The following is a 26,663-nucleotide window of genomic DNA, read 5'->3' on the forward strand; positions in this document are numbered from 1 at the left end:
TATCTAACCCTATAAAGTTTTTTTCATAGAAGCACCAATGTATTCCACACCCGTTTACAATAGAAAGGTTTATAGATCAAGCATACAATACTGATTAATACAGGGGGTCCTGCTTGTAAAAAAAAGTTTACAAAATGATGCTCTAACCCACTTTAATGCCTATAGCCCATTGGTGAAATGTCCATTCTGCCTGGCTTTTTGGCCGGTGGACTGGGGGGGGGGGTTCATTCTGTATGAGTGTAATGTTATTGTAATGTTAGTCTAAATTAGGTTCATATTTTGTTGTAAAGTTTTCAACAAAGAACATAGAAACCCTGGTAAAAGGAAATGAATTAAATCATGTTTTCCTATAAGAAAGCACACACTGGATGCTGAAAAACGTCCCTATAAAAAAATCAGTGATAGAACAACCATTTTTCTGTATTTTGTATTTTAAAGGGATACTGTCATGGGAAAAAAAAATTTTTTCAAAATGAATCAGTTAATAGTGCTGCTCCAGCAGAGTTCTGCACTGAAATCCATTTCTCAAAAGAGCAAACAGATTTTTTTATATTCAATTTTGAAATCTGACACGGGGCTAGACATTTTGTCAATTTCCCAGCTGCCCCATGTCATGTGACTTGTGCCTGCACTTCAGGAGAGTAATGCTTTTTGGCAGGCTGCTGTTTCTCCTTCTCAATGTAACTGAAGGAGTCTCAGTGGGACATGGGTTTTTATGATTGAGTGTTGTTCTTAGATCTACCAGGCAGCTGTTATCTTGTCTTAGGGAGCTGTTATCTGGTTACCTTCCCATTGTTCTTTTGTTTGGCTGCTGGGGGGAAAAGGGAGGGGGATGATAATCATTCCAACTTGCAGTACAGCAGTAAAGAGTGATTGAAGTTTATCAGAGCACAAGTCACATGACATGGGGCAGCTGGGAAATTGACAAAATGTCTAGCCCCATGTCAGATTTCAAAATTGAATATAAAAAAATCTGTTTGCTCTTTTGAGAAATGGATTTCAGTGCAGAATTCTGCTGGAGCAGCACTATTAACTGATTCATTTTGAAAAAAAATTTTTTTCCCATGACAGTATCCCTTTAAGCATTTGTGATTTGTTCCCATGTGTACAATTAAATACAGAGAAAGCATTCCCTGGTCAGACCTCGCAGTGATCAGTGGCCATGCCCACACGCAGCATAAGTAAGGATAGTGGCAGTTTCCTAGACCTCATTCACAAAAAACACTGTAAAGGCCCCCATACACGGGCCGATAAAAGATGCAGACAGACCAAGTTGGCAGCTTATTGGCCCATGTGTGGGGCCATCCTACGGGCGTCCCCGAAAGTCGGCCAGATGTTGATTGGGCAGGGTAAAAAATCCCTTTGTATCGTGGCCGCATCTGTATGTTGATGTGGTCCTGCGATCCGACCGCTCGTATGGCCTCCATTCTGATCCAATCATTGGGCCCTAGGACCCATGATCGGATCAGCCCCATATCACCCACCTCAATGTGGGCATATCGGGGAGAGGTGTATGGCCACCTTTATGGTAGGGATGCACCGAATCCAGGATTTGGTTCGGGATTCGGCCAGGATTCGACCTTTTTCAGCAGGATTCGGATACGGCCGAATCCTTCTGCCCTAGCCCAACTGAATCTGAATCCTAATTTGCATATGCAAATTAGGGTCGGGGAGGGAAATCGCATGACTTTTTTGTCACAAAACAAGGAAGTAAAAGGAAGTTAAAAACGTTTTCCCCTTCCCAAATTAGGATTCGGTTCGGTATTCGTCTAAATCTTTCGTGAAGGATTCGGGGGTTTGGCCGAACCCAAAATTGCGGATTCGGTGCATCTCTACTTTATGGTCATTATATTAGGAGGCAACCCTAATAAATGAGAAGTCATGGTAAAGAAATGCTAGCCTTATGTTCCACTTTGTTCCTTCTGCACAGTTTCCTAAAAAAAACCAAGGCAGCCCTGCATTTCCTAAATCTCTGATGTGCCATAGACTCAAAGCATTTAATTACCAAGTGCTTGCTGGCATAGCATGGCAACAATAGGGTTAAAACGTCTTTAAAGAGTGGGTGTGTAAAGCCTAGCAGGGGGGTCACAATGGAGAATGTGCTGGGTAATGCCGGAATCTACCCTATTATTGCATAACAAGTCTCTCTTGAGAAGAGAGACCCCCAGAGTCTGACTCCCGTTTGACCCCAGGCTTTCTTCTCTCCTACTGATGAATGCATTCAATAACACCAGCTGTCTGTTCCTCCCAAATCTAACTGAGGAAGAAAGCCACTGATTACTCAAATACAGTCATTAAAGGGGGAAATGTGTTTTTAGGGCTGTCAGAGTGATTAATGAGGGTCAGCAATGCTTGAAAAAAAAAAAAAGAGTGTGTCTGTTTAGTCTAACTGGCAGGCTGGTTTTCTTATTGATTTATTGCAGTAGTTGCTAAGGTCCTGTGTTGTGTGTAGTGTGTGTAGTGTGTGTGTGTGTGTGTGTGTGTGTGTGTGTGTGTGTAGTGTGTGTGTGTGTGTAGTGTGTGTGCTTAACTCCTTTGCCACCGTGCAAACTTTTAAGGCCATATTACAAAGTTAAACAGGCAATCTCAAGGGTTTATTTTATTGAACAAAAGTGGTGAAGGTGTGTGTTGCTGGTTTAAGGCTCATATATACTTACACACATACTGTTTATGTTGAGCAACTTGTAATTATGGCTCCTCGTCAGCTTTGCTTGCCCCCCCTTAAAACTGGATAAATGTAAAACTTTGTAACTATGTAAAACTTTATACTGGGGTAGAACTTGGAACACAGCTACATTTTGCGTAGGGTCCTGTCTCTGTCACCCACCAAAGATCAGTAGGAGTAACTTACAATTTATTATTATTATTATTATTAACATGTATTTATATAGCGCCAACATATTGCGTAGCACTGTAAAGTAAATGTGATTATACAACTACATCACATGAATTACATATATAGAATATATGGAGTAACAAACATCACAATCAATACAGGTACAAAGAGGTGAGGAAAGCCCTATGCATAGGCATACAGTCTAAAGGGAAGGGAGTAATACACAAGGTGTGGGAGTGGGCAAGATCGAAGTAAGTGGGGGAGAAATGTGGTGTTGTATGTGGTGTTGCTTTGGTAGTTAAGCAGAGTGAGGGTAGGCTTCTCGAAAGAAGTTCGTTTTCAGAGATTTTTTGAAAGCAGAAAGGTTGTGAGAAAGTCGGACAGACCGTGGGAGAGCGTTCCAGAGGAGGGGTGCAGTCCTTCCAAAGTCTTGAATGCGAGCATGTGAGGAGGTAATGAGAGAAGAGTTGAGTAGCAGGTCAGTAGAGGAGCGTAGTAAGCGAGTGGGTGAGTATATAGAGATGAGTTCAGAGATGTAGGGTGGAGCAGAGTTGTGAAGTGCTTTGAAAGTCAGTGTCATTAATTTGAATTTGATTCTGAAAGGTAACGGAAGCCAGTGCAGGGATTGACAGAATGGCGAGGCAGAGGAGGAGCGGTTGCTGAGGTGTATGAGCCTCGCAGCAGTGTTCATTATGGACTGGAGAGGTGACAGTCTCTGGAGGGGGAGGCCAATTAAAAGAGAGTTACAGTAGTCTAGACGCGATATGATGAGAGAGTGAATAAGAATTTTGGCAGCGTCTTGGGTGATAAATGATCGTATTTTGGATATGTTCCTTAGGTGGAAGTGACATGATTTAATAAGTGACTGGATATGAGGAGTGAATGACAGGGCAGAATCTAGGATAACCCCAAGGCCTGGGGAGAGGGGGTGATAGTGGAATTGTTAACTATGATGGATACTTCGGGGATGCTACTGGTGTTAGTTGGAGGAAAGAGAACCATTTCAGTTTTAGAGAGGTTTAATTTAAGGTAGCGTTGCGACATCCAGGTAGAGATAGCGGACAGGCAGGAGGAGACGCGAGTTAGGAGTTCTGGGTTGAGATCAGGAGATGAGAGATAGATCTGAGTATCGTCAGCATAGAGGTGGTAGTGGAAACCATATGAATTTATCAATTTGCCAAGGGAGGAAGTATAGAGGGAGAACTTGCGAGGCAACTTCTAGCGCTGTCAAAAAACAAAAGGTTGTGTATGTTTCCCCATTGGCAATTCACTTTATTGCTGGTAGGAAAGCATTTAAATATGTTGCCTGTATGTTTAAAAGTGGGCGACAAATCTGCCAGTAGCCTAACGTAGGCGATAAACACAGGGCTATACTATGGTCTGCCCCTGATGACACTCTCTAACTTGAGCATCTAAATAATGTGCAAGTAAAGGTCCCCATAGACACAAAGATTTTTCGTTGGTGAGCGATCGATTTCAGTGCAATCCATCAAATTATCGTGAAGTTAGTGGGAATCAAACGCTCGTGCATCTTACGATTTTTCATCCGTCAGAAAATTGATCGGCCAGGTTAAAAAATTTTTATCGGTCCCAGTGCAATCTATCTATGTTTGCAGGGCCAAGCAGGCAGCTATCCTCAGTTTTCTTGGCAATATTGCCTGAAACGGTTATTTTAGTTGATGGACAAACTGTAGATTTAAACGATCGTTTAGAGATAATCACAATAACGAAAAGATCTTTTAAAAATCTCTGGCCAGCTTAAGGGCTCTTACAGACGAGCGTTTTTACATGCGCTCCCCTGCGTTCCGGTTTTCTGCGTTCAGCCGCAGGGGAGCGCAGGAATAGACGCATTACATTTTTTCCAATGGGGCTGTACACAGGCGCGTGTAGGCGCCAAACGCAGGTTGAGATGCAACATGCTGCATTTTTCCTGCGTTTGGTGCCTACACGCGCCTGTGTGAGTACAGCCCCATTGGAAAAAATGTAATGCGTCTATTCCTGCGCTCCCTTGCGGCTGAACGCAGAAAAACAGAACGCAGGGGAGCGCAGGTAAAAACACTCGTCTGTAAGAGCCCTTACACGATGGCAGGGCCGGAACTAGGGGTAGGCAGAGTAGGCACGTGCCTAGGGCGAAAAACATGGCTATCTGTGCCTGTTTTTTTGTACTTTTCATACTTCAAAACAAATTAAATGACCCTACTTTGTCACTATGGACCATTAGTTTCCTATTTCCTCCCTAAGCTGAACCTACCTGGCTACTCCCTTGCTGCTCATACATGTGCAAAAGAGCACTCTCCTACCCGATAGCATCCAAATTTTCAAGTTGCTAAATAACAAGCTGATCCCATTGTCTGGCCCTACTCCCACCCCCCCCACCCTAAGCAATTTTTCAATTGGCCTTCATTATTCATTTTTTTTATAGTTTTTTAATTATTTGCCTTCTTCTTCTTCTGACTGTGTCCAGATTTTGAATGGGGCTCACATCTAAAAAAACAAATGCTGTGTAAGGCTACAAATGTGTTGTTATTGCTACTTTTTATTACTCATATTCTATTCAAGCCCTCACCTATTCATATTCCAGTCTCTTATTCAAATCAATGCATGGTTGCTAGGGTAATTGCAAACTGGAGAGCTGCCGAAAAAAAGCTAAAAAACTCAAAAACCACAAAAATAAAAAAAATGTCTCAGAATATCACCCTCTACATAATACTAAAAGTTAATTTAAAGGTGAACATCCCCTTTAACCCAATTATACTTTGTGCTGAATTGTAAATAGGACCCAGCACACTACAGTTTTATGTATGTTATTCAAATGCACAACACATGCACTTACCTGTATTTACCACCTGGTTATGAGTGGTGTTAGCAACGAAGCAGCCTTTAACTAGAGATGTCGCGAACTGTTCGCCGGCGAACTTGTTCGCGCAAACATCGGGTGTTCGCGCTCGCCGGAAGTTCGCGAACGTCGCGCGACGTTCGCCATTTTGGGTTCGCCATTGTTGGCGCTTTTTTTTGCCCTCTCACCCCAGACCAGCAGGTACATGGCAGCCAATCAGGAAGCTCTCCCCTGGACCACTCCCCTTCCCTATAAAAACCGAAGCCCTGCAGCGTTTTTTCACTCTGCCTGTGTGTGCTGAAGAGATAGTGTAGGGAGAGAGCTGCTGCCTGTTAGTGATTTCAGGGACAGTTGAAAGTTTGCTGGCTAGTAATCGTTTTGATACTGCTCTGTTATTGGAGGGACAGAAGTCTGCAGGGGTTTGAGGGACATTTTAGCTTAGGTAGCTTTGCTGGCTAGTAATCTACCTTCTACTGCAGTGCTCTGTATGTAGCTGCAGTGGGCAGCTGTCCTGCTTCTGATCTCATCTGCTGACTGCTGCAATAACAGTAGTCCTTGTAAGGACTGCTTTTATTTATTTTTTTGTTGTTTTACTACTACTACTACTACTACTACTATAAGAGCCCAGTGCTATTAGTCTAGCAGTGTTGGGGAGTGGGACTGGTGTGCTAATCTGCTGCTCCTAGTAGTTCAGCAGCACCAACTTTAATTTTTTTTTTTTAATATTCATTTTTTTTTTATTTTACTTTTTTTTATTTTACTACCGCTGTAGTAGTGTATAAGTTGACCTTTTAGGCATTATTTGCCCTGTAGGCATTATTTGCACACTGTTTTCTTCAACCCGCCATCGAGCTGTGTGACCTTGTTCCCATTCTGTCTAAATATCCATAATATTACCGTCTCCAGAAAAAACACCGGAGTCACTTTTTTCAAGCAGCATTCATATATTTTACGTAATCCGTATCCACCGCTGTAGTAGTGTATACGTTGGCCTTGTAGGCATTATTTGCACACTGTTTTCTTCAACCCGCCATCGAGCTGTGTGACCTTGTTCCCATTCTGTCTAAATATCCATAATATTACCGTCTCCAGAAAAAACACCGGAGTCACTTTTTTCAAGCAGCATTCATATATTTTACGTAATCCGTATCCACCGCTGTAGTAGTGTATACGTTGGCCTTGTAGGCATTATTTGCACACTGTTTTCTTCAACCCGCCATCGAGCTGTGTGACCTTGTTCCCATTCTGTCTAAATATCCATAATATTACCGTCTCCAGAAAAAACACCGGAGTCACTTTTTTCAAGCAGCCATAATATATTTTACGTAATCCGTATCCACCGCTGTAGTAGTGTATACGTTGGCCTTGTAGGCATTATTTGCACACTGTTTTCTTCAACCCGCCATCGAGCTGTGTGACCTTGTTCCCATTCTGTCTAAATATCCATAATATTACCGTCTCCAGAAAAAACACCGGAGTCACTTTTTTCAAGCAGCCATAATATATTTTACGTAATCCGTATCCACCGCTGTAGTAGTGTATACGTTGGCCTTGTAGGCATTATTTGCACACTGTTTTCTTCAACCCGCCATCGAGCTGTGTGACCTTGTTCCCATTCTGTCTAAATATCCATAATATTACCGTCTCCAGAAAAAACACCGGAGTCACTTTTTTCAAGCAGCCATAATATATTTTACGTAATCCGTATCCACCGCTGTAGTAGTGTATACGTTGGCCTTGTAGTCATTATTTGCACACTGTTTTCTTCAACCCGCCATCGAGCTGTGTGACCTTGTTCCCATTCTGTCTAAATATCCATAATATTACCGTCTCCAGAAAAAACACCGGAGTCACTTTTTTCAAGCAGCCATAATATATTTTACGTAATCCGTATCCACCGCTGTAGTAGTGTATACGTTGGCCTTGTAGGCATTATTTGCACACTGTTTTCTTCAACCCGCCATCGAGCTGTGTGACCTTGTTCCCATTCTGTCTAAATATCCATAATATTACCGTCTCCAGAAAAAACACCGGAGTCACTTTTTTCAAGCAGCCATAATATATTTTACGTAATCCGTATCCACCGCTGTAGTAGTGTATACGTTGGCCTTGTAGGCATTATTTGCACACTGTTTTCTTCAACCCGCCATCGAGCTGTGTGACCTTGTTCCCATTCTGTCTAAATATCCATAATATTACCGTCTCCAGAAAAAACACCGGAGTCACTTTTTTCAAGCAGCCATAATATATTTTACGTAATCCGTATCCACCGCTGTAGTAGTGTATACGTTGGCCTTGTAGGCATTATTTGCACACTGTTTTCTTCAACCCGCCATCGAGCTGTGTGACCTTGTTCACATTTTGTCTAAATATTGATAATATTATCGTCTCTAGAAAAACCACTTGAGTTACTTTTTTTCAAGCAGCATTCATATATTTTACGTAATCCGTATCCACCGCTGTAGTAGTGTATACGTTGACTTTGTAGGCATTATTTGCACAGTGTTTTCTTCAACCCGCCATCTAGCTGTGTGTATTATCGTTTCCAGAAAAACCAACTGAGTTTTTGTTGTTGTTGTTGTTTTTTTAAAAATAATGCCAGGCAAAGGCAGGCCGCCACGCAGAGGCCGTGCTAGGGGCCGTGCTGCTATGCAATCCTGTGGCCCTAGCAAATTGCCCAGTTTTAAAAAGCCAATGACCCTGAACTCCCAAAATGCTGAAGAGGTAGTTGACTGGCTTACACAGCACACCCCATCCTCTACCGTTTCTAACTTTACCACAACATCCTCCTCATCCTCCACTGCTATGGCCACCCCACGTAACACTTCCTCCACCACCGGTGCCCCTTCTTCACTGGGGTCAGAGGAGTTATTTTCCAATGAGTTTCTTGAACTGAGTAATGCGCAACCATTATTGCCAGAAGAAGATGAAGGAGATGAGGACCTTACACCAGATTTAATTCTGGCAGAGAACACGATAGAGATGGACATAATGAGTGATGAGGAGGAGGTCCCCGCTGCTGCTTCCTTCTGTGATGTGTCAGAAGAAATTGATGCATCTGAGGAGAATGATGATGAGGAGATTGATGTTTTGTGGGTGCCTAGTAGAAGAGAGCAAGAGGAGGGTAGTTCAGATGGAGAGACGGAGAGTCAGAGAGGCAGTAGGAGAATAAGACTTAGAAGAAGCAGGGAGGACAGCCCGCAGGGATCAGTAGGGCAACAACATGTATCGGCACCTGTGTTCAGCCGGCCAACGCACCCGCCATTGCCGCCAATACCGCAAACTCCGCCAACTTCTACTGTTACCGCCAGATCGCACACTTCCAAAAAGTCAGCAGTGTGGGATTTTTTAATGTGTGTGCCTCTGACAAAAGCATTGTAATTTGCAATGAGTGCAGTCAGAAACTGAGCCTTGGTAAGCCCAACAGCCACATAGGTACAACTTCTATGCGAAGGCACATGAGCGGCAAGCACAAAGCACTTTGGGAGCAACACCTCAAAGGCAACAGGCAAACTAAAAGCCACACTCCTTCTGGTCCAGCATCTTACTGCTCTACCTCTGCTCTCCTTGACCCGTCTGAACCACCCTCCACTCCGCCTTCCACCTTGACCACCTGTTCCCATTCCCAGTCATCTGCCACCAGCCAAGTTTCTGTGAAGGCCATGTTTGAGCGTAAGAAGCCAATGTCTGACTGTCACCCCCTTGCCCGGCGTCTGACAGCTGGCTTGTCTGCACTCTTAGCCCGCCAGCTTTTACCATACCAGCTGGTGGACTCTGAGGCCTTCCGCAAATTTGTAGCAATTGGGACACCGCAGTGGAAGGTACCCAGCCGCAATTTTTTTTCTAAAAAGGGAATACCACACCTGTACCAACATGTGCAGAGCCAAGTTACCGCATCTCTGTCACTTAGTGTTGGGCCAAAGGTCCATATGACTACTGACGCATGGTCCTCCAAGCATGGTCAGGGCAGGTATGTCACCTACACTGCCCACTGGGTGAACTTGGTAATGGCTGGGAAGCAGGGAATGGGTAGCTCAACAACAACAGTGGAGTTGGTGTCACCGCCACGGATTGCACGCGGTTCTGCCACCACCTCTACTCCTCCATCGCTCTCTACCTCGTCTTCTTCTTCTTCTTACTCTGCTGCTGGGTCCTCCTTCTCCTCCTCCACACCTGTGCACCCCCAGCTCCCCCTAGGCTATTCGACGTGCCAGGTACGCCGTTGTCACGCTGTCTTGGGGATGACGTGCCTGGAAAGCAAAAACCATACCGGATCTGTACTCCTGTCATCTCTGCAGTCACAGGCCGATCGGTGGCTGACCCCACACCAACTGCAGATCGGAAAAGTGGTGTGTGACAATGGAAGCAATCTGTTGGCAGCGTTGAGACTAGGCAATTTAACACATGTGCCCTGCATGGCACATGTGTTAAATTTAATAGTCCAACGTTTTGTCTCCAAGTACCCAGGATTCCAGGACGTTCTCACCCAGTCCAGAAAGGTGTCGGCCCATTTCAGACGTTCCTACACAGCCATGGCACGCCTTGCTGACATTCAGCAGCGCTACAACATGCCAGTCAGGCGTTTGATTTCTGACAGCCAGACTCGCTGGAATTCAACGCTCCTTATGTTGGAACGTCTGCTGCAACAACAAAGGGCCGTCAACGAGTACCTTTTTGAACTGGGTGGTAGGACTGGATCTGCACAGCTGGGGATTTTTTTCCCCCGTTACTGGGTGCTTATGCGCGATGCCTGCAGGCTCATGCGACCTTTTGAAGAGGTGACAAATATGGTCAGTCGCACCGAAGGCACCATCAGCGACCTAATACCCTTCGCTTTCTTCCTGGAGCGTGCCGTGCGACGAGTGACAGATGAGGCTGTAGACCAGCGTGACGAGGAGCTGGAAGCGCGCGATTTCTGGTCGGAATCACCAGAACGAACCCAGGCACCTGCTGCAACGCAGGGAGAGGTGCCAGAAGTGGAGTCAGAGGAGGAAGGTGGCTTTGTGGAGGAGGAGGAGGAGGACCAACAGGAGCAGGCTTCCCAGGGGGCTAGTGGTGACCTTTTGGGGACCCCTGGTCTTGTACGTGGCTGGGGGGAGGAGACCGTGGATGATGCAGTCCTTGATAATGAGGAAGCGGAGATGGATAGCTCTGCATCCAACCTTGTGAGAATGGGGTCTTTCATGCTGTCATGCCTGTTGAAGGACCCCCGTATCAAGAGGCTTAAGGAGAAGGACCTGTACTGGGTCGCAACGCTACTAGACCCTCGGTACAAGCATAAAGTGTCAGAAATGTTACCAACATACCACAAGTCCGAAAAGATGCGGCATTTACAAACCAGCCTGCAAAACATGTTGTACAATGCTTTTAAGGGTGATGTCACTTCAGGAACTCATCAACATTCCAGGGGCAGAGGTGCCAGTAATCCTGCCACGAGCACACCTGCAAGGACAAAGCCCTTTGGCCAGTCTGTAACGTCAGACATGCAAATGTTTTTCTGTCCAAGGCAGCGCCACAACCCTTCTGGATCCACCCTCAAAGAACGCCTCGACCGGCAGGTAGCGGACTACCTGGCATTAACTGCAGATATCGACACTCTGAGGAGCGATGAACCCCTGGACTACTGGGTGCGCAGGCTTGATCTGTGGCCAGAGCTGTCACAATTTGCCATGAACCTCTTGTCTTGCCCAGCCTCAAGTGTGCTCTCAGAAAGGACCTTCAGTGCAGCAGGAGGGATTGTAACTGAGAAGAGAACTCGCCTAGGTCACAAAAGTGTCGATTACCTGACCTTTATTAAAATGAATGAGGGGTGGATCTCGGAGGGTTACTGCACGCCGGAAGACTTGTTCTGACTTCTATGCAGCTGTCCTTCTCTTCAAGCCTCATGACTCCACACACAGCTGTCCTTTAGCGTCCTCCTCCTCCCTCCGCCACCGTTACAAACTAGGGTGCAAACCCTACTGGTTTAATTTTTTCTGGCCTCTGTGCTTCAGTGGCTGCGACCAAAAAAATGCCTATTTTCTGCATTTATATGACATAATTTTTCTGGCCTCTGTGCTTCAGTGGCTGCAACCAAAAAAATTTATATTTTCAGCATTTATATGGCATAATTTTTCTGTCAACTGTGCTTCAGTGGCTGCGACCAAACAAATGCATATTTTCTGCATTTATATGGCATAATTTTTCTGGCCTCTGTGCTTCAGTGGCTGCAACCAAAAAAATTACTATTTTCAGCATTTATATGGCATATTTTTTCTGGCAACTGTGCTTCAGTGGCTGCGACCAAAAAAATGCATATTTTCTGCATTTATATGGCATAATTTTTCTGGCCTCTGTGCTTCAGTGGCTGCAACCAAAAAAATTTATATTTTCAGCATTTATATGGCATAATTTTTCTGTCAACTGTGCTTCAGTGGCTGCGACCAAAAAAATGCATATTTTCTGCATTTATATGGCATAATTTTTCTGGCCTCTGTGCTTCAGTGGCTGCAACCAAAAAAATTTATATTTTCAGCATTTATATGGCATAATTTTTCTGGCAACTGTGCTTCAGTGGCTGCGACCAAAAAAATGACTATTTTCAGCATTTATATGGCATATTTTTTCTGGCCTCTGTGCTTCAGTGGCTGTGGCCAAAAAAACTGGGCAAACAATGCCTACAAGGTCAACGACGTTGACCTTGTAGGCATTGTTTGCCCAGTTTTTTTGGCCACAGCCACTGAAGCACAGAGGCCAGAAAAAATATGCCATATAAATGCTGAAAATAGTCATTTTTTGCCATACGTTGACTCAACGTATATGGCAAAAAATGACTATTTTCAGCATTTATGTGGCATATTTTTTCTGGCAACTGTGCTTCAGTGGCTGCAACCAAAAAAACTGGGCAAACAATGTCTACAAGGTCAACGTATGGCGAAAAATTACTATTTTCAGCATTTATATGGCATATTTTTTCTGGCAACTGTGCTTCAGTGGCTGCGTCCAAAAAACTGGGCAAACAATGTCTACAAGGTCAACGTATGGCGAAAAATGACTATTTTCAGCATTTATATGGCATATTTTTTCTGGCAACTGTGCTTCAGTGGCTGCGTCCAAAAAAACTGGGCAAACAATGCCTACAAGGTCAACGTATGGCAGTTGTTTAAAGAGAACAGTAGATTACTAGCCAGCAAAGCTACCTAAGCTAAAATGTCCCTCAAATCCCTGCAGACTTCTGTCCCTCCAATACAGAGCAGTATCAAGCAGATTACTAGCCAGCAAACTTACTATCATCTGTCCCTGAAATCACTAACAGCTCTCCCCCTACACTATCTCTTCCAAGCACACACAGGCAGATTTTTCAGATACATTTTTGCCCTTGATCCCCCTCTGGCATGCCACTGTCCAGGTCGTTGCACCCTTTAAACAACTTTAAAATCATTTTTCTGGCCAGAAATGTCTTTTCTAGATGTTAAAGTTCGCCTTCCCATTGAAGTCTATGGGGTTCGCGAACCGTTCGCGAACCGCTCGCATTTTTGCGCAAGTTCGCGAATATGTTCGCGAACTTTTTTTCCGACGTTCGCTACATCCCTACCTTTAACAGAGAGCAATTGTGCCTCATACACCAAAAGAGCCAGCACAGGCACAAGTAGGTGCATATTACAGTATATACTAGAGTATAAGCCGAATTTTTCAGCCCCCAAAATATAGTGAAAAACTCTACCTCTATACTTGGGTCAAGCGCAAAAACGGTCACCGGCACCTAAGAATAGTCGCCGGCGCCTAAGAATAGTAGCTGGCACCTAAGAATAGTCGCCGGCGCCTAAGAATAGTCTCCAAGAATATTCACCGGCGTCCAAGAATGGTCGCCGGCATCCAAAAACGAGACCCGGCACCTCCAATGGGAGCAGAAACCCTCAATTTTTTGATTGAAACTTACCAGAAGCTACTGCATTTCTCACCCTAGGCTTATACTCGAGTCATTAAGCTTTCCCAGTTTTTGGAGGTAAAATACGGTAGACAAGTATTTTGAAGCAATAGGAGATTACGGCTCATATATGGCATAACTGCACTGAATATTTTTTTCTTAAATCTCTTTTATTTCTTATGTTTCAAAGGGTAATGCAATTACAGAACATTCAACATTTTCAACATTTTAGCCTATTTTTTTACCTTTCTGGGTGTTAGTATGGGGAAACACAAGATAAAAAAAAGAATTGCATGTTTGTAAACCTCTGGCCAGTACATCTGCTCGTCTTACCATATGTTTTATCATTCCTCCTATCAGCCTCTTGTGATTTTTTTTTGTACATGTTCCAGGGTGCCAATAAAGCTGTCAAATATAGCAGATTTTGTGTCAGACTGATTTTTTTCTGCTATTCAATGAGTGTCTATGGATGTTTGTTACCATTGCTTTGATAAGTTGATTCTTGCCACTGCTAAGATTTGTCCCATTAGTATATTTTGGGTTTTTGTGAGCTCTTTGGAAGGAAGAGCTAATAATGCTGTCCGAGCATCAATGGTGAAGAACTTTCCCTATCATTTGGGAAATGTTCTTCCCCAAATGTGAATTTTTTAAAACTCTAAAACAGGCATTTATGCAACTCTAAAGCAGGCATTTTATGCAACCATGAAAATGACTTAAACACATGTGCACTAATATTCAGTGTTATAGTTTAATATAAATAACGGGGCCCCACACAAGCTGTTTTGCCCGGGGCCCCACCACCACTAAGAACAGCTCTGAGTTTATTTTAAAAGAACCATATGTGCCAATGTCAAGTCATTGTTTGACTATGGAACATTGCATCACCTATGTACATACTATTATATACCAGTCAATCTTTCTTTTCTCGGCCACTTTCTACTTGTCACTGCAATTTCAGTGCTCTTTCATCCTCTTTTTATCGTTCACTGTTTAAATACACTGAAATAAAAGGAGTTGAAAGCTATTTTCACTAAAGCTTGCAGTCTTTGCCTTTTCATCAAAACCCCTTTAGGAAACTTATCATTCTGAGAGAAGAAAAATTGCAGGTTCACTTGTGTGAGAGCAAACTGCCCGGGGTATGTGTTGTGCAGAGTAAAACAGCCACAGTATTTTAAGCAAAGAAAAGAAAAATCCCCTGTTTGCCTGTTGTCAATCAGTCTAAGCATGTATTGTCCTGTATGCTGTCATGTGAGACAGGAGTTTGTGGCCTAGGCTTATCCGGAGGGATTGCTGTATATATAGTTATTTTGAAAGGTCACTTGGAACTGGTAGCCAAAAGGGCTAATTTATCAAATGCAAAGGGGAAAAGAGCAAAAACAGGTGGAAAGAATCTTCCTTCCCACAGTGCACTTTGCTCCCCCATATTGGAAACCGCCAATTGTTGTACCCCATTTTGGATTTACAAATACACGCACCCGCATAGTAAATGATGCACAATTATCCACATGCACACCACATACTGGAAGGGGCTGTTGGGACACCATGGAAAAACTTGGGGGGCCCCATTGACCCAGACCCACTCCCCGCCTAAAACCATGGGTGCCAGTGGTGTAACTAGATACACTAGTTACTGGGCCCCACAGCAAATTCAATTTAGGACCCCAAAATATTGATAAATGGGCTTTATTATTATATATTGAAATTGCTCATGAATTTGGGCCTTGTTGGGCCCCCTGTGACTGCAGGAACTGCTTCCTCTGTAGTTACACCCCACCCTCTAAACCCCCCATCACGGTCACAAGGGAGAGTACAAGGTATACCTGGGCTGGGGGTTCAGGTGCTACATGTGAAGGACCTCATGAATAGAATGGTGGACCCCAGGGGAGTGTGGAGGCCCTTGAGGTGGCAGCCCCAGTGGGCCCCAGTCCAATGCTGCATGCAGTTGTGCCATCCATAAGGCACTAGGAGGAAGAACTGTGAATACAAGGAGCTCTAAAGAAGATGGCAGTACAGGGCTCCCTTGTGTAGGAGAGGGCTGCACTATTAAAAGGGGTAACTGGAGCAAGGGAGCTGCTCTCTACGGAACTGCATCCAAGTTATGGGAAGTGCTCACTAGCCGATGATTGTACCTGGCATTAATAAACATCCCAAAGAGATCTACAAGGTACACAAAATGCATGTGTCAAATCAACACTGGTCTTACCCTAAACTAAAAGCTTAAGGGCAGAGACACACGCTCAGATAAATTGCCTCTTCTTCAGGGCGACTAATCTCCCCAAGCTGCCTCTCGCCGGCTTGAATCTAAATCGCCAGTGGGATGATAAATCGGCTTGAAAAAGAGGAGATTTGTTGCTGGGGGTCTAATCTCCCCGAATCTGAGCAAGTGTCTCTGCCTTTAAGGGCCAAGGGCTTATTACCAGTTTTTAAACCCCCTTCATCCACCAAATTCCCAGCCTGTATATATCAAATTCGGTTTTATCTAATTTCTGCATTGTAAATGGCCAATTTCCTAGTATGCTAAGAGCTATGAGACATAGCGAAACGTTCTTAAAAAAAACAAAAACAGCATGGGCGTTCCATTGTACCAGGTTCTCATTGGAAGGCACTTTGGCATTCATTTATTTATATACATTTAAGTGCAATATATGAACTGTGCCAGAAATAACACTCAAAACAAGAGTTGGTTTACTAAGTAAACTGTGAGTACTATTCGTGCTATGTTCACTATTTTGCAAGGTCTAGGCATGGCAAAACGGGTGTCAATGTCTATTACCACCCAGAGAGAGGTGAAACCCACAACTTTATCTATTGGGTGAAAAATGATATCAATTATATAAATTCTCCATTTGTCCATTTACTGATTCAAGGAACATACACATTTTTATCAGTGAATGAACTGATATGAAATTGAAATAATAACTGAAACGATTCTCCAAAATGTGCATAATTGATAATAATTACTAAAACAACGCAATTAGCAATGCATACAAATTATATATTGGTTTGTTGCGGCACCAAAATTTTTTATTTTTGTGTTCATAGATTTGCAGCATTAATGGGCTCTGATTGATTTCAATAAATGTCACAATGGCACTTTTAGTATAGACCCCAAGTAGGCAGGCAGGAGTTAGCTTTGGAAATGTGATAAGGTGCCCATCAGTTACTGCGCTGTCACTGAGCACAGCATGGGAAATATCTGAATAAACACTGTTATCAGGTTCCAACCATTGTCTCAAGATCCTGGAGGACTTTTTACAAAACAAACTGATAAACCATACAGATCTATCCCCAGTAGCCACCTTTCATTGTCTTCCTTTTGTCACTGCTCCTAACCTGTTGCATTCTCAAGCCGTCCCGTCTTCTATTTACACACATTATATATATATATATTTACCACCTCTTTCTGTGTCTCTATATCAATCACTTTCTGTCATTCCTTTTCTGTTTTACTGTCTATATTCATCATGTTCTGTCCCATTCTTCATGACTTAGGCTGTCCATATTCATCAATTCCAGTTCCATTCTTCCTGTCAGCAGCAATCTATCATATTCTGTCCCCATCGTTCATTCTGTCACATTCTTTCTTCTGCCGCCCTTTCTATATATAAATATTTGGTATCTCTGAATCTGTCACCATGTGTTTCCCCTTCTCCCCTTACGTGTATCACATATATTTTCCATTGCTAGAGGATACAGTATATATTAAGTTTTCAGATGTGGAGAGAGGCCATCAAAAAGTAAAGTGGTAGCCAAAATGTATGAAATTAAAAAAGCTTTATTAGGACATATATAGGCCTAACGCGTTTCGTGCCTGAAATGGGCACTTACACATAGGTCCCCATAGGTCCCCCCTTGGTATATTCCTTTTAAAGAAGTGTTGACCAATTAAAAATTTCAATACATTGCATCATAATGGTTTAACAAATCAGAAAAAGACCTCATTACACGGAAACTTTTAGTCACAATATTCCTGGCATAAAAACAGGAATATATTTACAAACCTGTTTGCACTATTTTTTTCCTGAGATTGTGTATGTATTGCTGTATTATGTGCTTGTCTCATTAGACTTCTTTGTTTCTATTGGATGTAACCCAGTATGATATAGTATATGTAGCACATTTCTATTGGTCTTTTTAAAGGGGTGTTGACCAATTAAAAATTTACTTACATCGCCTTATAATGGTTCGACTATTCAGAAAAAGACCTCATTACACGGGCGTGGACCAATGGAAATGTGCTACATATACTATATCATACTGGGTTACATCCAATAGAAACAAAGAAGTCTAATGAGACAAAGGGGCAGATTTACTTACCTCCTAAATTGCGCCAGCGATGGCTTTGCTGACATCGCAACACTTTGCCAGGCGTCTAGGGTACCGAACGCTTGCAAAGTTGTGCTAGCGATAATACGATAAGCAGTTCGAAGTTACTCTAGCGATGTCTAATTAGCATACGGCGTGAAGTTAAAGTACAATGGACGTATACTGTATGTTGCAGTAACTACATTACACTACACAGGGCCAGGGAACCTTAATAAAATAAAAATAGAGGTGTTATATTGCCCTATACATGAGCCCACTGTATAGTTTATGTGCCATATGTTAGCAAATGTAGGGGGGAAGGAAGGAACCCAAAAAAAAAATACTATCTTCTTCAGCCTATCACTCTGTAAAAAGTAAAAGACGCCAGCGTTTTTTGGGACGTCCTATCTACTCTATTGCACTTCGCCTGGTCTGAGGTGGCGAAGGCAAGTCTGGTGCAAGAGGTAACGTTCAGTAAAATCCACATCTTAGTGAATTTGCTTAGTTAGGTCCATTCGACAGAGCGAAATTTTGCCTGGCATTAGAGTGCAAAGTAGCGCTAGAGTCTGTCTCCTTCGCTAATAAATTTTCGCCAGCGTTAGTCACTTCGCCCTTTAGTGATGGTCTCTCTCCACATCCGAAATCTCTACATGTTGTAGAATTGATTGGCGAACCCTTGGACTGGGGGTTATCTTGGTAAGAGAACATTCTATAAACTATATTATTATCTTTTTTCCCTTTTTTCTTTTTGTTTTTTGTTTGAAAACGGAGCCACACACAATTGCCCATGCAGCCAATTGAGGTATACAGTATATTAAAACTCAGTGCTCTTTATAAAACTCCGGGAAGATCTGAGGTTCACTAGTTTCAACTGAAAAAAAGTATTTGTCTAGTGGCACTATATACATGACCCTAAGGTAACTTGTTTTGGGGTACTGTGGCTGACAAATGTTTGTGTTGAGGCATAATCATTCCTTTTTGCATCTATTTCTATGTCCATAGATCAACACATTTGCAATATAAAGTGTGGTGGGAGGTTGCACAAGAGATTGAACAAGGGAGGTAAAAAAATGCAGATCATCATATTAGCATAGTAAATTAGGTTGAAAAAAGACACGCATCCATCAAGTTCAACCTTTTAACTGCTAGTTGATCCAGACGAGGGCAAAAAAAAACATTTGAAGCCTCTCCAATTTGCCTCAGAGGGGGGAAAATCCCTTCCTGACTCCAAGTATAGTATATAAGTATATGAATCTACTTAGAAATAGTCAATATTTTCCTGGACTATTCTACTCATCTGCGATGAACATAGGCATCCCCTTATCTACCCTTCGGAGGAGCAGCTCCTAATAAAGCATGTATTGTAATTAAAGGTTAATAAGGTATACAAATTACAAACCGTAAGATGGCAAGATGACCTGTTTCTCCAACATATACTGAAAATGCACATCTGTCGGGGTCCTAGTGTTCCCTTCAGCAATATCTGGGTTCTCTACCATTGTTGTTCTCTCAGAGAGGGCATAAGCCATGGGCACCCTGCCTTTCCTTAGTAAAAATAAAAATGGTGCATAATGACATAATTTATATGTGATAGATTCATTGGCATAAAGTTGTCCTTCCATGTTTGGGCAAAGACCAAGATTACAAACACTCACTGACTTGCATATAAACACCCATCTCCTCTACTAATACCGACACAGCACAGAGGAAATGTAAGGGCAGAGACACACGTGGAGATTTCTGCGACTAATCTCTGCCTTCCCGCCGGCTAGAATCTAAATTGCCGGCGGGATGGTATTCGGAGGGCTTAGTTTTCACGAAGTCGCCTAAAGTTTCAAAGCGATCCGAGTGCCATCCCGCCTGCGATTTAGATTAGAGCCGGCGGGAAGGCAGTTCGGGGAGATTAGTCGCCCGAAGAGGAGGCGATTTGTCACCGGGCAAATAAATCTCTCAGAATTTCCACGTCTGTCTCTGCCCTAAAGGTACCATAATCGGGGCACAAACAATGCATTCCAATTGTCCTACTTAATATAATTTGATTATGATATTGTCCAGCAGTTATCTTGTGTGTTCAACCAACTTTTATCTGTCCTGTACAAATATCACATTGTCTTCACTAGAGGCTGTATCAGCTGAACACATTCGCAGATATACACATATTATTAATGCTGTATCTTCCATGCTTTGCCCTCAGCTGACAGTGTCTTTATCAATGTGCCCCCTACTTTCTCTCTCACTGCCAATTCCTTTCATTGTCTCTATCTATCACTTTTCTATAAAATTCCAATCTCTGTCGTAAGCTATTTGTATATCACCTAATCTCCCTCAAGCAAATGTACCATTTTGCGGTACAGATGCATTAATCTAATTTACCTTGGTTCTTCATGGGTTGACATCTGCAACGATTTTCCATTCTTTATGTGACCGACAACATGGTACGTTAAAGTCAGCTTGATGGATGAAGATACGACCCAGAGGAGAAGATTTCCAGCACTGTGAGAATGTGACAGTGATACAGTGGAATGGCACCCTGTGGTATGGGAGTCATTCGGCGCTGCTATAAACGGGGAGCCGATTAATTTTCTTTTTTGACATAAACCCAAGGAACTGGAAATAACTGCACAGAACAACACAACACATAAGAGTTCATACAGCACAAATAAAAATATTATATAAATGAATTATTAACATAGGTATGGATGTAAAAAATCCTGTGAGTTTTCTTGCAAAATGAAACAAGGGGCTCCCATGTCTGAAGAACATCTAGTTGAAAAGCTATTGCTCACCAGAATCAAACATAATACCACTAGTTACCAGTAGGATCTATAGATGATATACAGAACCTGCACATATTATCTAATAGTTATAATTTCTCTTTTGAAAATTGGAGGAGATTTACAAACTAACATCGCTGGATTAGAACAGATTAATTCTAATCTCCAGACTGATTCTTCAAGACTAGGCCCCACTTCAATGTGCTCAAAATATAATTTGCAGATTTTTGTAATTTATAGAATGTACTTACAGGACACAACTTTGCTGCTATCAGATCCATTATCCAGAGACCCGTTATGCAGAAATTACAAAAAGTCCTTCTCCCATAGACTCAATTTTATCCAAATAATTTTTAAAAATGATGTCCTTTTTCTCTATAATAATAAAACAGTACCTTGTACTTGATCCAAACTAAGATATAATTAATCCTTATCGGAAGCAAAGCCAGCCTATTGGGTTTATTTAATGTTTATATGTTTTTCTAGTAAACTTAAAGGGGTGGTTTAACTTTAACAATTCTAAGCAACTTTTCAATCAATTTATTTTCCACAGTTTTTTTTTAATTATTTGCCTTTTTCTCCTGACTCTTTCCAGCTTTCAAATGGGAGCCATTGGCCCCATCCAAAAAACAAAAGCTCTGTAAGGCTAAAAATGTAGGGTATGAATATAAATGTAGGGTAGGGTATAAAAAAGGTCCAAATTATGGAAAGTTCTGTTATTTGGAAAGCCCCAGGTCCCGAGTATTTTGGATAACAGGCCCAATACCTGTACTATGATGGATGATGGATAGTTGCCTTGTAGATATGTTGCCATGCATTCTTCCTTGTCAATACAGAACATAATACAGGTATGAGATCCATTATCCAACAAACCATTATCCAGAAAGCTCCAAATTACAGGAAGGCTATTTCCCATAAACTCCATTATAATCAAATAACCCAGATTTTAAAAAAATTATTTCCTTTTTCCCTGCAATAAGAAGACAGTGCCTTGTAATTAATCCCAACTCCCAAAGATATAATTAATCCTTACTGGAGGCAAAACAATTCTATTGGGTTTATTTCATGTTTAATGATATTTTAGTAGACATAAGATAATGAGACCCAAATTACAGAAAGACCCCTTATCCAGAAAACCCCAGCTCCTGGAAAACAGGTCCCATGCCCTACAAGAAGTGGTGGAGTGGACAAGAAAGTGATGGAAAGAAGAATGCCTTGGGAATGAGTAAAGAATAACTACTTTAGCTAAAGGTTCCACTGACTGTCACTACTGTTACTGACTGTCAGCACACACATAAAACACACCCTGCTGACTCTTGCCTTCTACATTGTAAATGATTTACTTTTTTATCAGGGTTACAGGGTAACTTTTTGATGTATAAAATATAACAACAATGAAACAATATAAAAACATTCATGTCAACTGGTTGGATAACCCATGCTGCCTCTCCTATCAAAGTTGTACTATGATGCTGCAGCTTTAATCCATTGGGGCTGGAAACATAATATACAGAATATTTGGAGACAAACATTTCTCTACACAGAAGTAAAAAAATTCACCGTTATATAGTTATTATATAGCTGTTATTTATAGCCACAGTTATACTCTGTATTCCATTTTAATGGGCAAAGCAATTACAGAGGCACACATCCTTGACAACTGGAAAAAATGTGTTTGTATAAATACTGGGTATATTTAGCTTAATTTCACCCCAGCATGGATTGTGCTTGGTCTGTCTTCACTCCTTATCTAATTGCATTCATGAAATTACCCAATCACAGATATTGGGTTTAGGATTGGGTCTGGGAATATGGAGGTGAGTGATCCCTCTTGATTTAAGTCCAATGCAAGGGATAGGATTAATATCAACAGGTATAAGTGCAGACATTCAGATGTGGAGGACATTATGGGAGGCTGTCCATAATGTGGTGATTATACGAATAGCCTGAAGATGTCACTGTGCTCATACTTATACTGTGCATACTTCCTGGTAGCTTAAAAGTGAAAGCTTACTGGTGTGTAATGCCTGCATGACTCTGCTAATAAAGCACTGTTATACTTTACTCATCCTCAGCTACCCAAAACATAACAAATGGCGACAAGGATGGCTCTTTTACCTCTGCAGCAGCCTGCAGCTTTTCTTCCAAACCCTGGTGAGCCTACTATACCTTTTACTGCTTGGATCTGTATGTTTGAAAATGATATTATTGCTGCTGACCAAGGGGAGATTTCTGCTGCTAGAAAGCGTGCTTTACTTATTCACTGCCTGGAAGCAGAGGGACAGCGTATATTCTATACCATTACATGATGAGACTTATGAAACTGCTCTTACTGCTATAAAGAACTGTATCGTGCCAAGAGTAAATGTGGTTGCTGAAAGATATCAATTCCGCCAACGTGGACAACGTAATGGCGAATCCACAAAACAATTTGTAGCAGCTTTGAGAGAGCTGGTTGTTACCTGTGACTTTGGGAATCTAACAGATGAAATGCTAAGAGACCAAATAGTGGAAAAACCAAAGTCACCTCACATTAGAGAGAGAGAGAGACGGCTCCTAGAGCAGGATTTAACCCAAATTGAAACAACAGTGGCAGAGGCTCAAACTCTCAGTCAAGTAACTGCTGGGAATGTACAGACTGTGAATTCAGCACTGTGGCCTAATAATGCACAGTCACGGGCAAAATACAGTGCTAAGGAAAGGGATTCACCTACACTGCAAAACCGTGCAGCAAATACAAATAAAAAATACTGCATTTGCCGTGGTTCAACACAACACACTACTACAAATGTTACAGTATTAAGTGTGGATAAAGCTGGTACATTGACCCAGACAAGTTTAAATGCACTGTCAGTGTCAGTACTGCGTCTGCTGACAAAGGACACCCCATTAACCTCATGCTTGATACAGGTTCAGCTGTTTCTATACTACCAAAGGATATTTTCGTGAAATACTTTGCAAAAGATCCGCTTGTTGCACCTGCCCTGAAACTGGTCAGTTACTTAAAGGATCCAATCCCTGTGCTTGGTTGCTTGCCAGTGATGGTACAATATTAAATACTGCAAAATGACTTTTACATTGTGAATAAGGGTACTGCTATACTTGGAAGGGATCTCTTTGCTGCATTAAACCTACAATTAGTTGATGGTCTCATTACTACAGCACCAGTGCCTGCCACACAGCCAGTGTCTAAAATTTCCCCACAAAGCAACACTTCACTGGGTTGTGCAAAGAACTTTGTACACAAAGATAAGTTGAGACCAGTTGTAAAACCAGTACCCCAGAAATTGAGGCGATTGCCCTACTCTATAAGGGAGACTGTCTCACAGGAACTAAAGAAACTGGTAGAGCAAGATGTGATTGAAAAATCAGAATCCTCTGAATGGGTTTCACCAATTGCTTATCATCAAGTATTACTGCATGAGGAAAGCAGAGACCACACTGCATTTATCACCCATGATGGTTTGTTTCGGTTCAAGAGTACCTTATGGACTGGCTTCAGCACCGAGTTGTTTTCAAAGACTGGTGTCTTCTATACTCCATGGCATACCTGGTGTAAAATGCTACTATGGTTACTACAGATGATTCAGACTATGGCATTGGTGCAGTTCTCATACAGATCCAAGCTGATCATACAGAGAAAACTGTTGCATTTGCATCCAGAACACTTACAGAGATGGAGCGTAAGTATTCCACTGTTGAAAAAGAAGCTCTAGCATGTGTTTGGGCAATAGAAAAATGGAGAACCAACCTATGGGGTAGAGAATTTACCTTATGCGCTGATCATAGCCCTTTAACTACACTGCTTACAACAAAGGGACTAGGAAGAGCTGGAATGCGTATAGCTAGATGGTCAGCAAGGCTCCTGAATTTCAACTACAAAATGCAATACAAACCAGGTTTGAAAAATGTTACTGCTGATTGTTTGTCACATTTACCTTTACCTGCAGCTTCTGATACACTGGATGAGGACATAGAAGTTGTAGCATTGACTGATTTACTATCATCTACAGTTATAGCTGCTGATTTTAAGCAAGCTTGCCTCACATGTCCAATTCAAGTAAAACTACGGGACATCTTACAAAGCAAATGGCCAAATGCTGAGAAGAAACTCAATCCTGACACGAACTGTCCTTAGTAGATGGCTATGATGTCCGTGGAGCTCATTGTTTACTGGTACCAGAGACCTTGCGAGAAAAGCTCATACAACTTGCACATGAGAGTCATCAAGGAATTGTATGTACAAAACAAAGACTATGAGAACTATACTGGTGGCCAGCAATGGATGCTGATGTGGAAACTGCCATTCATTCTTGTGTTACTTGACAGAATCATGACAAAACAGCTATCCCACATACACCACCACTTCAGCCAGTACCATTCCCTGATTCAGCATGGGAAAAACGTGCTATTGATATTGTTGGTCCTTTTACAGATGCTCCTATAGACTGCAGATTTGCTATAACCTTGATTGACTATTACAGTAAATGGCCTGAAATTGCATTTGTTTCTCATATAACATCAGCTACAGTAATAACATTCCCGTGTACAGTCTTCAGCAGAGAAGGTAATCCAAAGGAGTTAATATCAGACAAAGGACCACAGCTTGTCTCATATGAGTTTGAATCCTTTCTGAGAGAGAGGAATATTGTGCATAGAAATCTTCAGTGTATTACCCACAGGCAATTGGAGAAATCGAGCGATTCAACAGAAGTCTGAAAGAAGCACTACAAAGTATTTACAACAGAGTTCCTACATACCTGTAACTACAGAGCAATGCGCCATGCAACAACCCAATCATCTCCAGCTGAATTATTACATGGCAGACAGATGTGCACTAAGTTACATGTTGCAGACATTAAACTTCCACAAAATACTGTGCCTACAAAATCATCTATTGCTGACATTGTGAAACGTCAAAAAGGCTTATACTGACAAAAAACGTGGTGCCTGGATCTTTAGTCAGAATTAAGAAACCAGGAATACTGAAACAAGGACAATCTAAATTTACTACACCACTTGAAGTGAGATGCCAGCGAGGACCATACACATAGGAACTATCTCATGGACGCATATGGAATGCAAGTCAGACTTTGGAGAAACTCCATTTTATGAAGGACATTTTCCTACTCCTGATGTCAACTGCAATAGGCCTGAAGAAAGTGAACCTAAGGCATACTGAGAGAATAATGAAACTACCTGCAAGGACTATGTGATACGAAGGATGCATAGTATTGCTTTAATATGTATACTGTTTTATTATTGGCATTATTATAGTTGTCCAAATGCTTTCCTACTATAGGGGGAATATGTGGTGTTTATACAAATGGCCTATGGATGTCACTGTGCTCATACTTATACTGTGCATACTTCCTGGTAGCTTAAAAGTGAAAACTTACTGGTGTGTAATGGCTGCATGACTCTGCTAATAAAGCACTGTTATACTCTACTCATCCTCCGCTACCCAAAACATAACACATAAGTTCTTAGTCTCATCAGTAAATATAGATGGAGTGTTAGCTGCCATGGTTATTATTCAAATACCACACCACTACTGGTATTCCTTTTGAGCAATTGTCACTTGTAGGTGACAGTCTGTGCATGGAGCATAACACTAGGGGTCGAAATGTTTGCAAAGGAGACAGGACGTAGGCTAGCTCATTGTTTTTCTGTTATCGTTTTCCCCATATCCCATACCAAGTAGGGAATGTACAATAATAAGAATACCTAGGCTTGACTACAATCTGTAGCCTTCAGGTAACCAACTTGTTTACTATGGCTTCAAAGTTGGTCCAGTCCAGGTTGGTCCAGTGATGGATGTTCTGATCCAATCAAACACAGCTAGATTGAGCAAATGTGGGCACATATACATTTCTGTCCTTTAAGCTAGTGCTATCAAACATTTTGCATAATTTTATATCCAGAGCACAAGTTTCAGACCAGATCTGTGCTTTTAATGTCTAGGCATTAATGGAGTACATTGTTAGAGAGCACTTTAAATGATTC

Source organism: Xenopus laevis, chromosome 3S, assembly GCF_017654675.1.
Source record: "Xenopus laevis strain J_2021 chromosome 3S, Xenopus_laevis_v10.1, whole genome shotgun sequence".
Taxonomy (NCBI): Eukaryota; Metazoa; Chordata; class Amphibia; order Anura; family Pipidae; genus Xenopus; species Xenopus laevis.